This window comes from Muscardinus avellanarius (assembly GCF_963383645.1).
Source record: "Muscardinus avellanarius genome assembly, chromosome: 1".
Lineage (NCBI taxonomy): Eukaryota > Metazoa > Chordata > Mammalia > Rodentia > Gliridae > Muscardinus > Muscardinus avellanarius.
In genome coordinates, this window is record NC_137786.1 from 82,044,815 (window position 1) to 82,063,988 (window position 19,174).

Sequence of the window (19,174 nt, forward strand, 5' to 3'; positions counted from 1 at the left end):
GATGTTTCACGCTCTTTTGTTTTCTTATGCAGTGTGAGAGTGTGACATAACCAAAGAACTAAAAACCAACTCCCCAGCGAGTAGAAAGTGTTATCGTTTATTTTTAGTAGGAAAGTTGTGTTGGTACCTATTGCTTCTTTCCCAGCTGAAATAACATAGCAGATTGGTGCTGTTTGAACACTGTTAATTGCTGAGTGTTTTTAAACTAGTAAATAGTCCTGATTAGCTGGAAGCCAAGCAGTAACCCAAACAGACCGGACTACTTTTGATAAGATAAACACTCTCCTAACCTTAAATATTTCCAGTGGATTATCTTTTAAGTGATGTGAGATATAAAACTAAAAGTGCTTTTTTTTTTTCTATTTAGAAAGACTATAGAAAAAAATTGCTTAGCAAGTTTGAAATTAAGTTAAAGGTTGAATGTATGATTTTGTAGATAATTATCAACAATACTGATATTATAGTTTTAGAATGATTAAGATAGACCAGTTCATAACAGAAATTCCTGATTTATAAGATCCCATTGTACCCTATCATTTCTATGTCAGCAACTGCAAATAAACGGTAAGAGCACTGCAAGGGGAAAAAAAGTGAGCTTTTAATAAAGAAAATGTAATGTGGGTTTCTTATGCAGCACCTTCAATTTCAAAGCTGAAAACTTTGCTTTTATTCATTATGATTCCTTTTATTTTCCAGGTTCTAGTGCATTCATGTTAAAATTAAGTTTGAGGTGTTTTATTTAATATTTTAAAGATTATCTTAATTAAACATTGCTAATGCAAACCATGCCCATCCCCTTCACTCCAGAAATAGATGCTGGAATACACACAAGAATGACCAAAATATGGTGTCATGTCCAGTCAGGAAATGTCAGTGCTAAAGTACCGCCAACTCACTTTTTGAGCTTAGTCAAATATTTTTAAACTCTCTGTGTTTCTTATTGATAAGGTAGCTTCCTTATCAATAAAGCACAGGGGTGAGCCAGTGTTCTAGAGGTCTTTCTGACTCAGAAATTCAATAGTAAGTTTTTATAAGAAAAAAATCATATTGTTTGCTAGGTTCAGTATTGAAAAATAGCAAGTAGGAAAAAGAAAAGAAAATGCTTTTAGTCCCACAGGTTGCCATTAAGGTTTTGGTATGTTATCTTCTAGTCTTTTGTCCTATACTTTAAAAAAATTAGAGTTGTGCTCAAAATTATATACAAATGTTTAGTGATATTATAATGTTCTCAAAAGGTTTTCATAAAGGTTTTTTATTTATTTATTTTTATTTTTATTTTTTTAGTCTATACAAAATGTGAATTTAATTCCCTTATAAATATCTAGACCTATTACAAGTAGAATATGATTAAAACAGGAATATCAATATAATATGACAATTATCAAAATAATTTATAAGAAAAACACATACATTCATAGAAAGCTACAACTTTTTGTAATCTTTCAGGGAAGAGAGGTCTTCTCACTTAGGACAGCATGAGCTCTGGATTATATAGACTTCCAATATGCATTGGAGTGAATCTCAAAGTGCACAATTCCATAAAGGTTTTTTAAATGACTGTATATATACATTTATTTTCCTACTGGACTTGTACATAGTATCATAAAAAAAATATATAGGGCCATGACATAGCTCAGTTGTAGAGTGCATACTTAGCATGTGTGGGCCCTGGGTTCAACCTGCAGCACAGAAAAGAAAAAAACATATTAACTAGTACATGAAAACTTAGACCCTGTTTTCAAAAATGGGAAGACCTGTGTGTAGCTCAGATACCTCTTTTTTTAAAAAAAAATTATGATTTTTTATTTTTGAAACAGGCTCTAGCTAGGTTGCTGAGAGTCTTGCTACATTACTGAGGCTGTCTTCAAACCTGAGATCCTCCTATCTCAGCCTCCCAGGTACTGGGATTACAAGTATGCGCCACCACTTCTGGAAGTTGCATAACTTTGATCCTTACTTTACAGCTTACACGGACATTCACTCAGTATAGATTGTAGACCTTAAGTGCAAGAGCTAAAGCCGTTACCCTTTTAGTGAGGGGTGAGGGTGAGAGAGAAAGTATGTATGGTATTAGGTTAGGCCAGTGTTTTCAACCAGGGGCAATATTGCACCCTGAGGGACCCTTGCCAGCGTGTAGAATCATGTTTTGTGTTACCACTGGAGTAGATATGATTGCTATCTAGCGCAGGTGGTGGCTAGAGAGGCTGCTAAATATTCTGCAATGCACAGGATTGCCTCTGCAATAGTAGTGTCAGTAGTGCCAAGTTTGAGGAAGTCTGAGTCAAGCAATACTTTAAGTAGACCACAAAAATGATGTATCATATAAGAAAGCAACTGACAAAGTCAACTTTATCAAGATCTCAAACTTTTGTTCTGTGAAATACACATTAAGAAAATAAAAAGTCATCTGAGTGTGGGGGTATATACTTATAATCCCAGTATTTGGGAGGCTGAGAAAGGAGGATTACAGGTCGAAATCCAGCCTCACAAATTTAGTGAGGCCTTGTTTGAAAATAAAAAATAAAATAGGGCTGGAGGTATAACTCACTCAGAGGTAGAATACCTCTGGGTTTGATCCCCAGTACCATAAACACACACACACACACACACACACACACACACACACACACACACGCTAAAGAAAATAAAAAGTCAAGTAAAAAACTGGAGAAATTATTTTCAAAACATATATCTGACAAGAAGGTTTGGATTGCAGGGCATGGTGGTGCACACTTGTGATCCCAGTACTTGGGAGGCTGAGACAGGAGGATAGCAGGTTCAAAGCCAGCCTTGGCCTATTTCCAAATGAGAAATAAAATCAGGCTGGGGTTATAACTTGGAGGTAGAATGCCTCTGAGTTCAATCCCGAGTACGAAAAAAAAAAAAAAAAAGCGTTCTTATAACAAATAATAGGAAAACAAACATTAGGCAAAGGCCTTGAAGAGATTCTTCAAGACTTGACATGTAACTGTTCCTATCAAGCACGTGGGAAGGTGCCCAATGTCACTCATGATCAGTGAAATGCAATTTAAAACTGCAACGAGACATCACCTCATACTCACTGGAATGGTTAAAATTAAAAAGCCTGGCAACATCAAATATTGACAGAGACGTGGAGCAATTGGAACTCTCATACTTTGCTGGCAGGATTGCAAAATAGTTCAGTTACTTTGATACTGTCTTATACAGTAAACACACAGCCATACCACCCCACTTTCCTATTTCATAGATATTTACCCAAGAGAAATGAAAATACATGTCCATACAAAGAGTTGTATGTAAATGTTTATGACCACATTAATTTATAATAGTCTCAAGTGAAACAATCCAATTATTCATCAAGTAGTTAATGTGTAAACAATTGTGGTAAAACTACTGTAGAGTACAATTTGCAATAAAAAGTAAACAAGATATTGAAACACCATAATGATAGGGATGAATTTCAAAAACTTTATGCTAGGTGAAGGAAGGACTGACATTATATATGATTCTGTTCACATGGAATTCTAGAAAATGTAAAACTAATTGTACCTAAAACTCAGCTAAAGATAGTTACTGCAACGGAGCGTGATATTTAACCTCAAGGTTCCTAGTAGATAATAATAAAAAAAAAAACTATATGTACTGTATACTTTTTATTATGTCATGGATGGAAGAGTGTTTTCCTATCAGAAGACCATCCACATTAACAAGCAGGAACAAGTAATTTTCTGTGATTATCTTCGTATAAAAACATTAAATTCTACACTGGACAATAATTGGCTGAAGGACTTTACAGTTTTTTAGAAAATTGTCGTGATGAAGCTGACTCTTGTAATCACTGGTCATGGGTGAGCCCTTAGTTGCTGAGAAGCTGGAGTATTCTTCCACCTCCCATAGCAGCTTTTTAGTTGTCAGTAACCTGACCAGCACTACTGATATGCACTCAGGACCAAAGGTGTGGTGGAGGTCCTTGGAGAAAGGACTGAGGGATGATTTAAAAATTAGACTTCTAGGTGTTGACATTTTTCTAGGAATCCAACCCACTGACCCCAGTGAAGCTCAGCCCACTCTGCATCAGGGTTATCTGTTTATATGTCTAGACATACATTCCATTAAATCTCAAATTTTTGTATCATAAACAGAGAATAAATAGCTTTGGCCTAACAGATTCCATTTGTTGGAATCAATAGTTACCTGTTTCTTCCATGAACTTTCCTATGGTCCATATATAATAGTTGAGCTGGTCTGCAGCCTGGCAAGCTTGCCAAGTTATCTTTAAGATCTAAGATAAGATAAATACATTCATTGACTTATTGAATTATTTAGTATTTTCCATCTGAATGCTGCTGGAATTTGTACATAGAAAGTGAAGGTTTGGTTCTTGGCATACTTGGAATTAGATTCTTGTTGACATTGAAACAGTCGATTATCAGACTCAGTTACTACTTTTGATTTCCAGTCCTCGGGCAGAGGAAAGATTCTTGTTTTCGCATTTGTCCTGCCAGGATCCTGTTCAGGCTGTTTAGGTGTGGGAAAGAGGAGGGAGCTTTGGAAATCATTACATTAAGTCCCTTTGGGGGCTGCACTGTGAAATGCTCATCCCTTCCCACTCCAAACATTGCCCACATCTGATGCCTGACCCAAATCTGGGCAATGAAAATACTGCACACAGCTAGCCACAGTAAGTGGCAAAGGAGCAGAGTGGCTAAAAGCCTATGCTCTGAGATAGACGGTGTGGTAGACAGATACTAACATAGCAGCTCACAGTCTTTTACCCATGTACTTCTTGTTTTTATGGTTCCCCGCATTTCACTTTCCTAAGGTAGCATTAAAAAAAAAAAACAAACAAAGGCAAAAGGCCATGTTTCCTAGTCTTTCCATAGCTAGGGTCCAGTTATGGGCCCAAGGGACACCAGTCCCATATGACATGGAAAACTGGCACATGAAAGTATATGAGAGGAAAGAGCTTGGTCACAGGGCATGGCTTTGCTGGCTCCAGAGTGGATGGCAGGAGTCGACAGACTTGAGGATACGTAGTGGCAGCAACTTCTTCATCCCACCAGTTCTTAAGTGTGATGTTGAGGGACTCCTAAGAAAAGGCTTCAAAACGGGTGAGCAAAAAAAAAAAAAAAAAAAAAAAAAGTCTAGTGGTAAGAACCAACTCAAGTGTCAAGTGTCCTCTTCCTTTGTGCTCTTCTTTTCCAGGGAGGCTGATTATTTTGTAGTAGTTTGTCTGGAGACCATTTCAGAATCTTATATATTAAAAACATGAACAGTGAGAACATTATGGAAGGGCACTCTGGCACATAGTTACCATGGGACCAAGTGGAGAGGACTCTTGTACCATGGCACACTTGTTCATGGTGCAAGTTTCACCTACCGCAGCAGTGACTGGCAGACTTCAGTATACACAAGAATCACCTGTCAAACTTGTTAAGCTATATGCATATCCCTGGGCTCTCCCCAGAGAGATTCGGATTCATTTGGGCTGGAATGGGGCCCAGGATTATGTATTCTGTTGACTATATTAGAATGCAGATGCAGGTGGCCCATAGATAACACTTTTAAAACACTGGACTATTCTTGAACTCCATACACATCTTTTATCCTTATTTATCCTCAGTCTTCAGTCTTATTTCAGTGCCTGGCACATGGCTAAGTATTTGCCTAGTGGCTTAATGTGTTTACTGCATGATAAATAGCAAAGCACAGACCATACTTAATATGATGACACTGCATTTTCTTGTTCAAAAATCTCAGAATGTCAGCCGGGCATGGTGGCACACGCTAGTAATCCTAACATTCAGGTGGCTTAAGAGAGGAGGATCGCAGTTCACTAACAGCCTCAGCTACTTAGTGAGGCCCTCTGCAACTTAGTGAGACCTTGTTTCAAAATAAAGAATAAAAAATAGGGCAGGGGGTGTAGCTCAGAGGTCAAATACCCCTGGGTTCCATTCCTAAACCTGAAAAAAAAAAAAAATCTCAGAACGTTTTGAAACCAAAGAAGCAAATTTGTGTACGTTTTTTCTATACAGTGATTTAAGGGTCAATTTGCTGGGTCAGTGGATTTGTCACTAAAAAGACAGGATTTAAATAGGTGTGGTGGTGCACACCTGTAATCCTAGTGCTTGGGAACCTGAGAGAGGAGGATCATAGGTTTGAGATCAACCTCAGCAACCTATCAAGACCCTGTTTCCAAGTTAAAAAACAAAAATAGGGTTAGGGAGGTAGCTCAGAGCTAAAATGCCTCTGGGTTCAACTTCCAGTTCAAAAACAAAACAATAAAACAGGATTCTTTTTCCATACATGGTCAAACATAAGATATTATATACGTGTGTGTGTGTGTGTGTGTGTGTGTGTGTGTGTGTATGTGTGTGTGTATGGTATGGGAATTAGATCCAGGAGCATTCTACCTTTGCGCTACAACCCCATCCTGTTTTTATTTTTTTAATTGGAAACAGAATCTTGATTAGTTGTTGAGGGTCTCACTAAATTGTTGAGGGTGTCCTTGAATTTGCAAACCTCCTGTCTCAGCCTCTTAAGTACCAGGATTACAGGCATGTGCCACCATGCCTGGCCTACATGCTAAATTTTGATTCACATATTTATCAGGAGAAATTGTACCTATAGGCCTGACATGGCTATCACTAAAGATCATGTATTTTTCCAGAGCCTATAGTGTTTGGGTTCTCTCAGGACTTCTCTTTCTTCTGCTCTTCTAACTCTCCTCTCTGTACCACTATCTCTGGATATCAGGTGCTTAAACTGGAGAAAACCTGCATTTGTGAAATAGTACCTTCCAGGACACAATTATGTATTGATGATGAAGAGATAATCGTACGGCTGCAGATGGAAGCCCAATTATTTCTCCAGCTTCTGCTCTTTGTCTGCCCAAGTTTGTTTGAGTAGCCAGGTATGATCCGATAACAGAACTAACAGCAGGTGAACATGGTTTGGCAAGAAAAGAGAAAGATCAGAAACAAAGATCCATAGCTGAAAGCACTTAGAAGAGGTGTATCTGCCCACTGGCCCCAGTGGGGAAGGTCTTCTGCTGCTCATTTCCCCTTAGGAGTTTTGACTGTCACGTATGGTCTTGTTCAAATGAAATCTTCTTTGAACTCCTTCAGTCTTCCTCCGCCCACACCCAGTAAGATCTTGCCATCCTTAGAACCACTATTTCATAGTGATTTCCATGAATAATATCTTCCATCAAATTGTCAGCATTCTTGCGTGTAAGGTACCTTGATAGATTGAGAACTCTATAAAAATGTGAATGAACACTGTCAAAGGACCTTAGTCTATCTACTGTGAATGGAAGGGCTGGGACAAATATGTTAAGATGTAGTATGGGCCTTTTTTTTGGGTGGGACATAGGTAGGCAGGGTCAGAATCCTAAGGATAAGGGGATAGAAAGCTTCTGGATATTGGTACTATTTCTGCATAGTAGAATACTAAATAACGATAAGAAAAATCTTCTCAAAGCGTTAATGTTTCACTCACCTGTTTAAAAAACAACTTTAGGGTGGCATATGTTACATGTCAGAATATTCGCTCATTTCTAGCATACGATACTATGATTTTCAGTATTACTGAGTGGTATCACTATCAGCATTCATTCTTCTAATAAGACACTCTTCTCCACTCTGTTTCCATTAGGGTTATTCCTATTCCCACATCCAGGCTGAGGCAACTATGAATCTACTTTTGTGTTTATAAATTTGCCCTTTTTGGACATTTATTATAAGTGAAGTCTTACAAAATTGTTTGTGTCTGGCTTGTTTTTCTTTGCAAGTTTTTCAAGTTCATTGGTGATACAGCATCTGGTACTGAGGACTGTTGGTATATTCTTTTGCTAGTTGATTGACATTTGATTTTTTTCCATGTGTGTGTGTGTGTGTGTGTGTGTGTGTGTGTGTGTGTGTGTGTTATTGGGGATTGAACCCAGAGACATTCTACCTCTAAGCTATACCCCAAACCCTATTTTATTTCTATTTTGAAACAGGTCTCACTAGGTTGATGAGAGTCTCCTTACTTTCTGAGACTGTTCTTGAACCTATGATCCTCCAAGTACTGGGATTATAGGAGTGCACCACCACACCCAGCTTGGGGCTGGTTTTCATCATTCTGCTATGAATATTCCTATAATAGTCTTGGTGTAGACATACGTTTTTATGTCTCTAGTGTAAATATATCCCCAAGTGGCATTGCTGTGCCACTTGATTATTTTATACTTAGCTTTTTAAGAAACTGCCACAGTTTTTTCAAAGTTGCTGCAACATTTTATGGTCTTGCTAACAATGTGTGTGTTCCCATCTCTCCATATACTCACCAACATTTGTTATTATCTGTTTTATCTATTATAGCCATTCTAGTGAGTATGAAATGGTATCTCAGCTGGCCACGGTGGCACATACCTATAATCCTAGTACTTGGGAGGCTGAGATGGAGGATCACAGGTTTGAGGACAGCCTCAGCAAGTAGTAAGACTCTCAGCAACCTAGTGAGACCCTGCTTCAAAATAAAAAAATAAAATACAGGAATGTGCCATCACACCTGGGTCTTTTTATTCTCTTAATGGTGTCTTTTGTAGTGTAAAAACCTTAAAATTTGATGAGGTCAAATTTATCTGTTTTTTTTTTTTTTTTTTGGTGGTACTGTGGGTAGAACCCCGAGGCTTTCTACATCTGGGCTATACTCCCAGACCTTTTTTATATTTTATTTGGAAACAGGGTCTCACTAAGTTGCTGAGAGCCTCACTAAGTAGCTGAGGCTGGCTTCGAACCCATGCGATCCTCCTGTCTCAGCCTCCCAAGCGCTGGAATTACAAGCGTGTGCCACCACGCCTGGAAAATTTATCTGTTTTTAAAAATGGAATGTGAGCTGGGCGTGGTGGTGCACGCTTGTAATCCCTGCTCTTGGGAGGCTGAGACAGGAGGATTGCACAGGTTTGAAGCCAGCCTCAGCTACTTAGTGAGGTTCTCAGCAATGTTTCCAAATAAAGTATAAAATAGGTCTGCCTCTGGGTTCCACCCCTAGTACCTAAAAAAAAAAAAAAAAGGACCATGTTTTTAATGTATCTAAGATTTTTTTCCTAATGTAAGAGCTCAAAGATGTTCTCTGTCTTCTTAAAATTAGCTTTTACGTTTAAATCTATGATCTGATCCATTTGGGGTTGATTTTCATATGTAGTATGAGTGCCTCTTTTTGTGTGTGAATATCTGATTGTCCTCCCTTGCTTTACACGCTGACATCTGAGCTGAGCACTGGGCTTGGTGGGGGGCACTAGAGAATGGAGCAATTCTGGCTTTATGTGCAGTCTACGGAGGTGTAAGTCCATACCGAGGAGGGTAGAACACAGGGTACAATAACTCAAGATTTGGAGACTCAAGAAAAATGACTGGATACAAATTAAGAAATGGTTATGGTATCTTCAGGGACTAGTCTGCTTTAATGATTTCAGCTTCTTTGATCTCATTTTTTTGGGGGGAGGGGTACTGAAGATTGAACCCAGTGGTGTTCTACCTCTGAGATAAACTGCCACCTCCCTCTGAGCTCGAGCTCTTATTTTATTTCTTATTTGGAAACAGGGTCTCACAGCCGGGCGTGGTGGTGCATGCTTGTAATCCCCATGCTTGAGAGGCTGAGACAGGAGGATCGCATGGGTTCGAAGCCAGCCTCAGCTACTTAGTGAGGCTCTCAGCAACTTAGTGAGACCCTGTTTCCAAATAAAATATAAAAAAGTTCTGGGAGTATAAACTGGAGGTAGAAAGCCTCTGGGTTCCACCCCCAGTACCACCAAAAAAAAAAAAAAAGAAAGAAAGAAAGAAAGAAAGAAAGAAAGAAAGAAACAGGGTCTCACTAGGTTGCTGAAAGTCATAAAAATATAGTATAAAAGTGGCTGAAAACTTTGGTTTAGTGGAACACTGAATTAGGAATCAAGAGACTTAGTCTCAGGACTACCAGTAATTAGCTTTGTGCTTTTGGCACACGACCTATCTTCTGAGAACCTCAGTTTGTTCTCAGTAGAAGGTGGCAGCGAATTTACAAGATACTGTCCAGACTGAACGTCCTATCTGTTCCTTCAGTCAAAGTTTATTGAGTACTCACCCTGTGCCAGGCACTGCAAGGCACTGTTAAACAAAGGTAAGACAAAGATGCCATATGCTCTTATAGAGAGAAATGTGAAAACAAATTATTGGAAGATAATATCACACACATTTCTTGCTGGTAATATGATTTCCTGGATCCAGAAATATACATCTCTTCTAAGTGAGGAGTTCACTGGGGTGGAAAAATCCAGAAAGTAAAATGCTGCCCCAAAGATCAACTTAGGGAATGTGCCTGCAGGAAGGAATTCACATGCTAGACACGTGAATGAAGAATCCAGCCTGCGCAACTGCAACCAACCTTTGGACAATATTTCCTCACACTGTGGTAAGAAGGTGTGTTTACTGCCCTGCAAGAAGTAAAAGGGAAAGAAACAGAGCGCTTAGTACTACTGAATGGACTTAGCTGATACTGAGTATATCCAGTTCTCTTTTTGAAAACTGTTTTGAATACTTTTTATAGTTTGGATTTTCCCTAAGAGCAAGCCCACGGTCTAAGATATTTTATTATAAGAAGTTCACTTTTAATATATTGCAAGAACATGAATCTAATATAAATCAACTTTATGCCCCCCCCCCCTTCCCAAGACTTGTCTTTTAGATTCTGAGTCACCATCTCTAATCCATTTTCTGAACTTCCTTTTATAACTACAGCGTCTTCAAACTTGAACCTAAGTAACCTAATAGTCCTTTGTGTCATGAAAAGACAATGAGCCTCTGACGTCTGGAAGCTTTTCAGACTGGGGAGGCTTTGACTTGAGTTCTCCCTCTAATCTGCTCTTTCCCTCCATACACACAGACATTTTCTCTTTTTGGCGGTAGACAGTCTGGGGTTCCTTAAATATGAGTAGTATTGCAAAGTTACAAGAAAATTAAACTTATATTAGTATGGCTTTATAATCTTTATATGGCAAATGCCCAATTGAGAATCAAATATTTAAGCATTCTTACATATACATATACGTTGTGTGGTTTTTTTTTGGGAGGGGGGACTGGAGATGAAATCCAGAGGCATGTTATCTCCAAGCTATACCCTCAGTCCTTTTTTATATTTTATTTTGAAACAGGATTTTGCTAAGTTGCTGGGCATCTCCTTAAGTTGCTGAGGCTGATCTCCAACCTGCAATCCTCCTGTCTTGGCCTCCCAAGTACTGAGATTACAGGTGTGTGCCACCAAGCCCAGCTATCCATTGTATTTTGAAAAGGCCTTATCTCCCTCTATGAGTCATGATGTTTGGTTTCAAGTGATGGAAGTATAACTGATGTATAAAGAGAATCTATTGGTTCTTTTAACTGAGAAGCCCAGGAATGGAACTGGCTGCAGGGTAGCTGAACCCTGGGACTCAACAGGATTCCTGTCTCTCTTGCTCTCTCTCTCTCTCTCTCATTACATTCAGTGTTCTTCTAGGTAAAGGCATCATTCTTGGACAGGTTCTCTGCATGTGGTGGTCAAAGACAGCCACTGGCATGCTGGGCGTGGTGGCGCACGCTTGTAATCCCCGCGCTTGGGAGGCAGAGACAGGAGGATCATGCAGGTTCGAAGCCAGCTGCACTGGCTTAAGAGACCCTGTTTCCAAATAAAAATGTAAAAATAGGTTTGAGAGTGTAGCCCAGAGGTAGAAGGGCTTCCAGGAACCCCAGTACCACCAAAAAACAAAACAAAACAAAACAAAACAAAAAAAAAACCAAAAACAAAAAACAGCCACTGGCAACTCCAGACTTAACTGGTCTTTGCTAGTGGAGATCAGAGGAAGAGACCCTTGATATCTTAAAATAGAGCTTATCAGAAAATTCAGTTTGGTCCAGCTTAGTCCTGCTTGCAAAAAAAAAAAAAAAAAAAAAAAATCTTCTTCTTTTGGTGGCACTGGAGAGTGAACCCAGGGACATTTATTTATTTATTTTTTAGTTTTTTGCTTTGAAATAAGGCCTGGCTAGGCTGCTGAGAATCTCACTAACTTACTGAGACTCATCTCAAACCTGCCTGCCATCTTCCTGTTTTAGCCTCCTAAGTACTGGGATTATAGGCAATAATCTTGATGAACAGTAGAATGTGGTAAAAAGATTGACTATCTAGGGACAGTTCCAATTCCTGAAGACAAGGGAGAGTAAGGGCCTCTGATTGAGATATCCACATGGGACAAAGAGGAGCGGGTTCCTAGTGGGTGCTGGGCGGACACAAACAACAGATGTCTATCGTGTCTGGTAAGGTGTTGCTAAACACTTTCAAATGACAAAAACACTGGCTTTCATTTGCCCAAAGATGTAGAGGGGCTATAAAGGTTCTAACCGTATTTATATTTATCTTTGAAACCATTTTACAGAGTTCAATCTAACTCATTCCCACTTGGTCTTTATGATAATACCTCTCATGAAATTAACATTAATTTTTTAAATATTATTTTTCAAATTTTATCAAATATATTTTTCACATAAACTGTGTTTATTTCACACAAAAAAGTCACAAGTATCCTAGCTGAGAATTTTTATTTGAAATATATTTCCTCTTTGACAACTTAGATGTATTAATGGTATTAGGTACTTAGAATTAAAAAAAAACAACAACAAGCTGGGTATGATGGTACACACTTTTTATCCCAGTACTTGGGAAGGAAGATCGGGGTTTGCAGCCAGCCTCAGCTACTTACTGAGGCCCTTTGCAACTTAGTGAGACCCTGATTCAAAATAAAAAAAATTAAAAAAGTGGGATTGAGATATAGCGTGGAGGTAGAATGTTCCTGGGTTCAAACCCTAGCACCACCAAAAGAAAGAAAAAAATGGAGCCAGACAGGGTGATACATGCCTGTAATCCCATTACTACTTAGGAAGCTGAGACAAGAGGATTGCAAGTTTGAGGCTAGCCTCAGCAACTTATCGTAACCCTCAGCAACTTATACCCTGTTACAAAATAAAAAATGAAATAGGGGTGTTCCTGGGTTCTATTGCCAATACAAAAAAGAAAAAGAAAGAAAAAAGAAAAAGAAAGAAACTTGTTTAAAGCCTTGCTGAAAGGTAGAAATGGCTTTTTAAGTGGCCACAGTTATAAACATTGGACAAACCACCTTTCCCTTGTGTAGAGCATTTTCTCTCTTTTATTTTATTGGTACTAGGGATTCAACCCTGGGGCAGTCTACCTTCAAGCTACACCCCCAGTCCTTTATTATTTTTATTTTTTATTTTGAAGCAGGGTCTAAGTTGCTGAAGGTCTCACTAAATTGCCAAAGCCTTGAATTTGCAATCCTCTTGCCTCAGCCTTCCAAATACTGGTATTACAGTATAGAACGTTTTCAATTTTCAAATTCCTATATAGAACATTTTCAATTCTCAAATCTTAACTTTGATAAACTTTCTGGAAGAGGAAAACCCCAGAACACATATAAAGGAGAGAATTACATTCAAGCATTTTAAATTGAAGTCCAAGTATAGTAATCTTTTTTTCATACTTATAAATTAGAATATCTCTAGCCTTGGCAATAGAGTTAGAAGAAAGTATTCTATACATACAAAACATATCAACATTTAAATGTAGCACATAAGCATTCTTTGCATATCAAAGACCAGCAATAAAATGTAAGTTTATTTTTGGCTTTAGAAAACTTTCAGTTTGCATATGGTGGTGCATGCCTGTAATCCTAATACTTGGGAGGCTAAGACTGGAGGATCAGTCATAGGTTAGTGCCAGCCTCAGCAATTTAGGGAAGCCCTCTGCAAATTCTTGAAACTTTGTTTCAAAATGAAAAATAAAATAATGTTGGGGGTATAGCTCAGAGGTAGAGTGCCCCTGGCTCAACCTCCAGCACCACAGAAACAAACAAATAAACAAACAAAAAACAAAACCAAAAAGCATTCAGAATGTTGGCTCCTCATGCCAGGTGCCATCTCCTAGAGCTCTATGGGACTCTGTAATAGTATGAAAGAGGAGCTATGATCCTATTACAGAAAGGCCCCATCCTGTTGTTATCATTAAATCTCTTTGGGCCATATCTTGTGTGGATATATTATATCCGGAATTCCTATGTTTTGGCTGATTGTAGCAAGAGAATATCTTGTTCCTTCCATCCACTAGTCATCAATTCAGGAGCATTGTGAGAGGATGACTTGTTCCTCGGACATGCACACTGAAACGTTTGGTGATAGAGGTCAACTCGCTCTGCAGCTGACTCTCAAATGATTTAGAACACTGACAATAACAATTACAACACACTATTAGTGTCCTGTAATCAACGGGACCAGTCCTAGGCCAGTAATTACATGTGGAGACGAGAAAACCAGTAAACCCCAGTTTCCTTCAAGTGATTTTCTTATTTGGCTTGAGATGCTCTGCTTTCCAAAGTTAAGTCGGTCCACATGCCATTAGAATTGGCTATACACCTCCTCTATCACTCCAAAAGACTTCTGATAAAACATGGGCATGACTGTAGAAAGTGGAAAGGAAGAGGCTGGGCCTGCCATCTCCAGTGTGCAGGGCCCACTGAGGGCCTGGCAGAGGGAACAGTGATGAAGAGCCCTTTATAGAGCAAGTCTCCCTAAAATTTCAGCCCCTAGGATGAAAGAGAAAATGCTGAAAGCTCCCAGACAGACCAGGTTACATACCATAGGTAATAGAATGACACAGGTCATCTTAATAGAAATAGATAGTGGAGATAGAAGTCAATAGAGCAATACCATTGGAATGCTGAGAGAACATAGCCCTTCCTTCCTTCTTTCCTTCCTTCCTTATTCCTTCCCTTTCTCTTCCTCCTCTTTCTCCTCTTCTTTCTTCTCCTCCTCCTCCTCTTCCTTTTTTCTTCCTTTGGGGGGTTGAACTCAGGGGCATTCTACCTCTGAACTATACCCCCAGACCTTTTTTATTTTTTATTTTTGAAACAGGGTCTCACCCAGTTTCTGAGGGCCTCCACAAGTTGCTGAAGCTGGCCTTGAACCTACAATCTTCCTATTTCAACCTCCTGAGTACTGGGACTATGGGTGTGCATACCACACTCAGTAGAAAATGGTTTTCTTTTTTTCTTTTTTTCTTTTTAATTTATTTTTTATTGGTGCAATGTATTCATACATCATAATGGTATAAAGAAAATACTTTTGTAGACATACATGCACACATTGCCCAGTTAGCCCCTACCCAATCCCCACTCCATACCCTCCCCATCCCTCCTTCCCATGCTTGGCTTAGTGGTTGACATGTAGTTTTATAGCAATTTATCCAATATTAATGATGATAATCTCACAGAACAGTTTCATTTGTCTGATACCAAGCTTTTGATGACTTAAAGATAACATTTCAATATTTCTTTTTGCTTTCTTTCTTACCAGAGAATAGTTTTTCTTTTTTTTTAGGTGAATTAGGTGAAACTATCATACATTTATTTATTTATTTTTCAGAAAAAAACTATCCTGATATGGAATATGGACTCTAGATACCCAAAACAATCTCGAAGAAGAATAAAACTAGAAGATGTATATTTTCTGATTTCAAACCATATAAAGCTACAATAATTGAAACAGTGTAGTACTGTTCTAAAGACAGATATATAAACCATTTGAGTTAAATATAAGCCTAGAGATAAATTCTTCCATATATTGTCAAGTTTTTTTGACAAGGTTTCCGTGAACATTTGGTGGAGGAAATACTAATCTTTTAACTAAATATTGTTGAAAAATAATAATTACATGAAAAAGAATAAAATTGGACCCTTACCTAACACATATACAAATATTAACTCAAAATAGATAAAAGACCTAAATATATATCTTAATACTATAAACTTTTAGAAGAAAATCTGGGTCATAAAACCTCACAACATTGAAATTGGCAGTGATTTCTTGGATATGATTTCAATGGCACAGGCAACAAAAGGGTAAATAAACTCCCTAAAAAATAAAAAAATTGTATATCCAAAGACAGTGTAAACAGAGTTAAAAGTTACTGATAGAATGGGATAAAATATTTCCAAATGCTATATCTGAAGGTATATTAATATTCCAACTAGAAATCCTAAAAATTAGCAACAATCAAAGCAAACAATACAATTTAGAGATAGGTAAAAGACTAACATACATAATGAATTTCCACAGATCTTAGTTGTCTGTTGGATGGAAAATCTTGTTTCTCTGGTTCTGGTGTGTGTTACCTATTTCTTCTTTGTAGTTAATCTCTTTGAGTATTTTCTCTAGTGCTGGTTTTGAAGACAAAAATTCCTTCAGTTTCTGTTTGTCATGGAAGCTTCTTATTTCTCCATCTAATTTGATAGAAAGTTTTGCTGGGTAGGAAATTTTTGGCTGGAAGTTGTTTTCTTTCAGAGTTTGGAATATGTTACTCCAAGCCCTTCTGGCTCTCATGACTTGGTTTGGGAAGTCTGGAGTGATTCTAATCGGTTTGCCTCTGAATGTCACTTGGCCCTTTGTTTTTGTTGCCTTTAAGATTCTCTGCTTGGCTTCCACATTGGTCATTTTGACAATTATGTGGCATGGGGATCCTCTTCTCCGATCCTGTCTAAAGGGAGTTCTATAAGTTTCCTGGACCTGTGTATCGACCTCTTGCTCTATGTCTGGAAAATTTTCTGCTATTACTTCCTTGAAGAGATTGTTGATCCCTTTGGTTTCACTTTCTTTTCCCTCCTCTATTCCAATTATTCTTAGGTTGTCGCTCTTAAAATGGGCCCATATTTCTTCAATATCAGATTCCTGCTGTCGGATATTTTTTTCTAGATTAGAAACTATGCGTTCATTTTTGGATTGCTCATCTTCTAGGAGCGAGATTCTATTCTCCATGTGGTCTAATTGGTTGTTTGTACTTTGAATTGAGGCCTTTACTTCATTAATTGCATCCTTTATCTCTCTTTGGCTCTCTCTGAATTCTTTTCGAAACACCTCTATTATTTCTACAGTTATTTTCCTGATTTGATCTTCTAAAAATCTCTGAATTTCTGTTTTATCAGGTTCTGATGTTGTGGGGTTGTGGACATTCATTGCTCCATTGTTATTCCTCTTTCCCATGATTTCAGAAGTTTGTGCCTTCTCTGGGTTCTTCCCTGGGTCACTATGACTTTACTTAAGGTGCTTTGGATCTCGAGTCTGTGGTATCTCAGTCACCACTACTCCTTTACTGGGTTGTATCGCAGAGTCTCAGACCCAGGGAATCAATCGAGGCTGCTTTAGACCATGGAGGGGTGCCAGATTGGGCGTTCTCCTATGGTGTGATATCTCTGCCACCGCCACTCCCCCACTGGGTCAAGTCCCTGGGAGTACAGTACTGGGATTTCTCCTCTAGGGGCCACAATTTGACTCACTGTTGTTGAGTGCGCAGATGGAGCTGTAGTGGACTCGGTGAATTCGCTGCTGCTGCCGCTGGTGGCAATATGGTGTCACTGTCATGCCCTTGGCCATGAGGCTGGCGTATTTCTTCTCTGGTTTTGAGCTCTGCTCTCAGTCCCTGCAGGGTGTCCTGAGCCCAGCCTCTGGGAGCTTTAGATGCTCCCTGCGCTGAGAAATCTGCCGAATTCCTCCCAGCTGATCCACAGCGGCTCACCTCGGCTCACTGTCCGCCGCTCCTCTCTGTAGCCTGGTGAGCTGTTGAGTGTGTTCGTCTGGTGCTGTCTGGTGAGCTCTCCGCTGCCGCCGGCAGTAAGGCGCTGCTGCAGCATCCTCGGGCGTGAGGCCGGCGTATTTCTTCTGTGGCTCTGAGCTCCATTATGGGTTCTCTTCCTCTCTGGAGGCTGGTGTTGCAAGGGAAAATGGCGCCCACCGCTTCACGCCATGGCTCCGGCTGCAGCACTGTGGTCTGGTTTCTGGTGTCTTGTTTTTCCAGCCCTCTTTTTCTCTGTCCCTTGTTAATTACATTTTTTGTTTCTCTGCTGATGGTGTTTTCTGGCTATGAAAGGCGCTGATTTTGTGGTAATAGAGATTGGTTGTTAGCGGGGCTCGTAAGCCCCGCTTTTCTCCGTCGCCATCTTCTGGGAAGTCCCGAGAATAGTTTTCAATGTAGAATTCTACACTTGGCCAAATTAAACCAGTTGTAAAGGCAGGATAAAGACAATTTTAGGTAAGGAAAGTTTTTTTTTTTTTTTTAAATCACCTTATTGAGTCTTTTTATTAAAGCTACAAAAGCATATATTCCAACAAAATGAAGCTATGTCCCAAGAAAGATCAAGGTTCTTAGGCCCAAGAGATGAGATGTAACACAGGTGTTGGTGAAGGAAATCTCAGCAAGGCATTAAGCCTAGGGAGCCATAGTGGCCAAGTGGAAAAGAGCGTAGGACTCCCAGATGGAAATGGAGGGAAATCCTGAAATGAATAAATTATCCGGGGAGACTAAATTGTTCAGAGAGTAATGTCGATAGGTGTGTGGTGGATTAAATGGAGCATTTGGAAAAAGATGATCAGAACTTCTAGTTACTGATGAATTAAGGAATTTTAGTACAAATAAATGTGTTATTTAGAAACTGGCCAAATAATGAGATGAAAGTGATTAGCCATGGAGAAGAATGCAGTAGAGACCAATGGATTTGATGACCAGCTTTTTAGTACTGTTTGATTAGAATGTTAAATATAAAGTTATTTTGATTAAAAATGAAAATACAGGCAGTTCAACCAAAGATAAAGATGTTAATTTGAAGATTTAAAGATGTTAATATGCTAGGTATGTGGTGCATACCTCTAATCTTAATACCTGGGAGTCTGAAACAGGAGGATTACAGGTGCAAGGCCAGCCTGGGCAACTTAGTAAGACCCTCTGTCAAAATAAAGAATTAAATGGTCTGGAGGTGTAGTTCAGAGGTAGAATGCCCCTGGGTTCAATCCTTAGTGGTCCTCCCCTCCACCATAAATAATAAAATAAAATAAATTCTTAAGTTTAAGTGGTTGGCATATACATTTTTCTATTAGTGGATTAATATAGTTTGGATCATGACTATTTATTTTTACCCCTTTGCCCCTATTTAAGCATCTAAACCACATTAGAAGCTCCAAAGGATTGGTCTGGGGGTATCAATAAGCACATATGGTGTTATGGATAGATATAGAATGGACCCTTAAAGAGCTCGTAAATTGGTGTTTGGAGTCAATCTAATCAGGTGTTGAGGGTTGTAATCCCA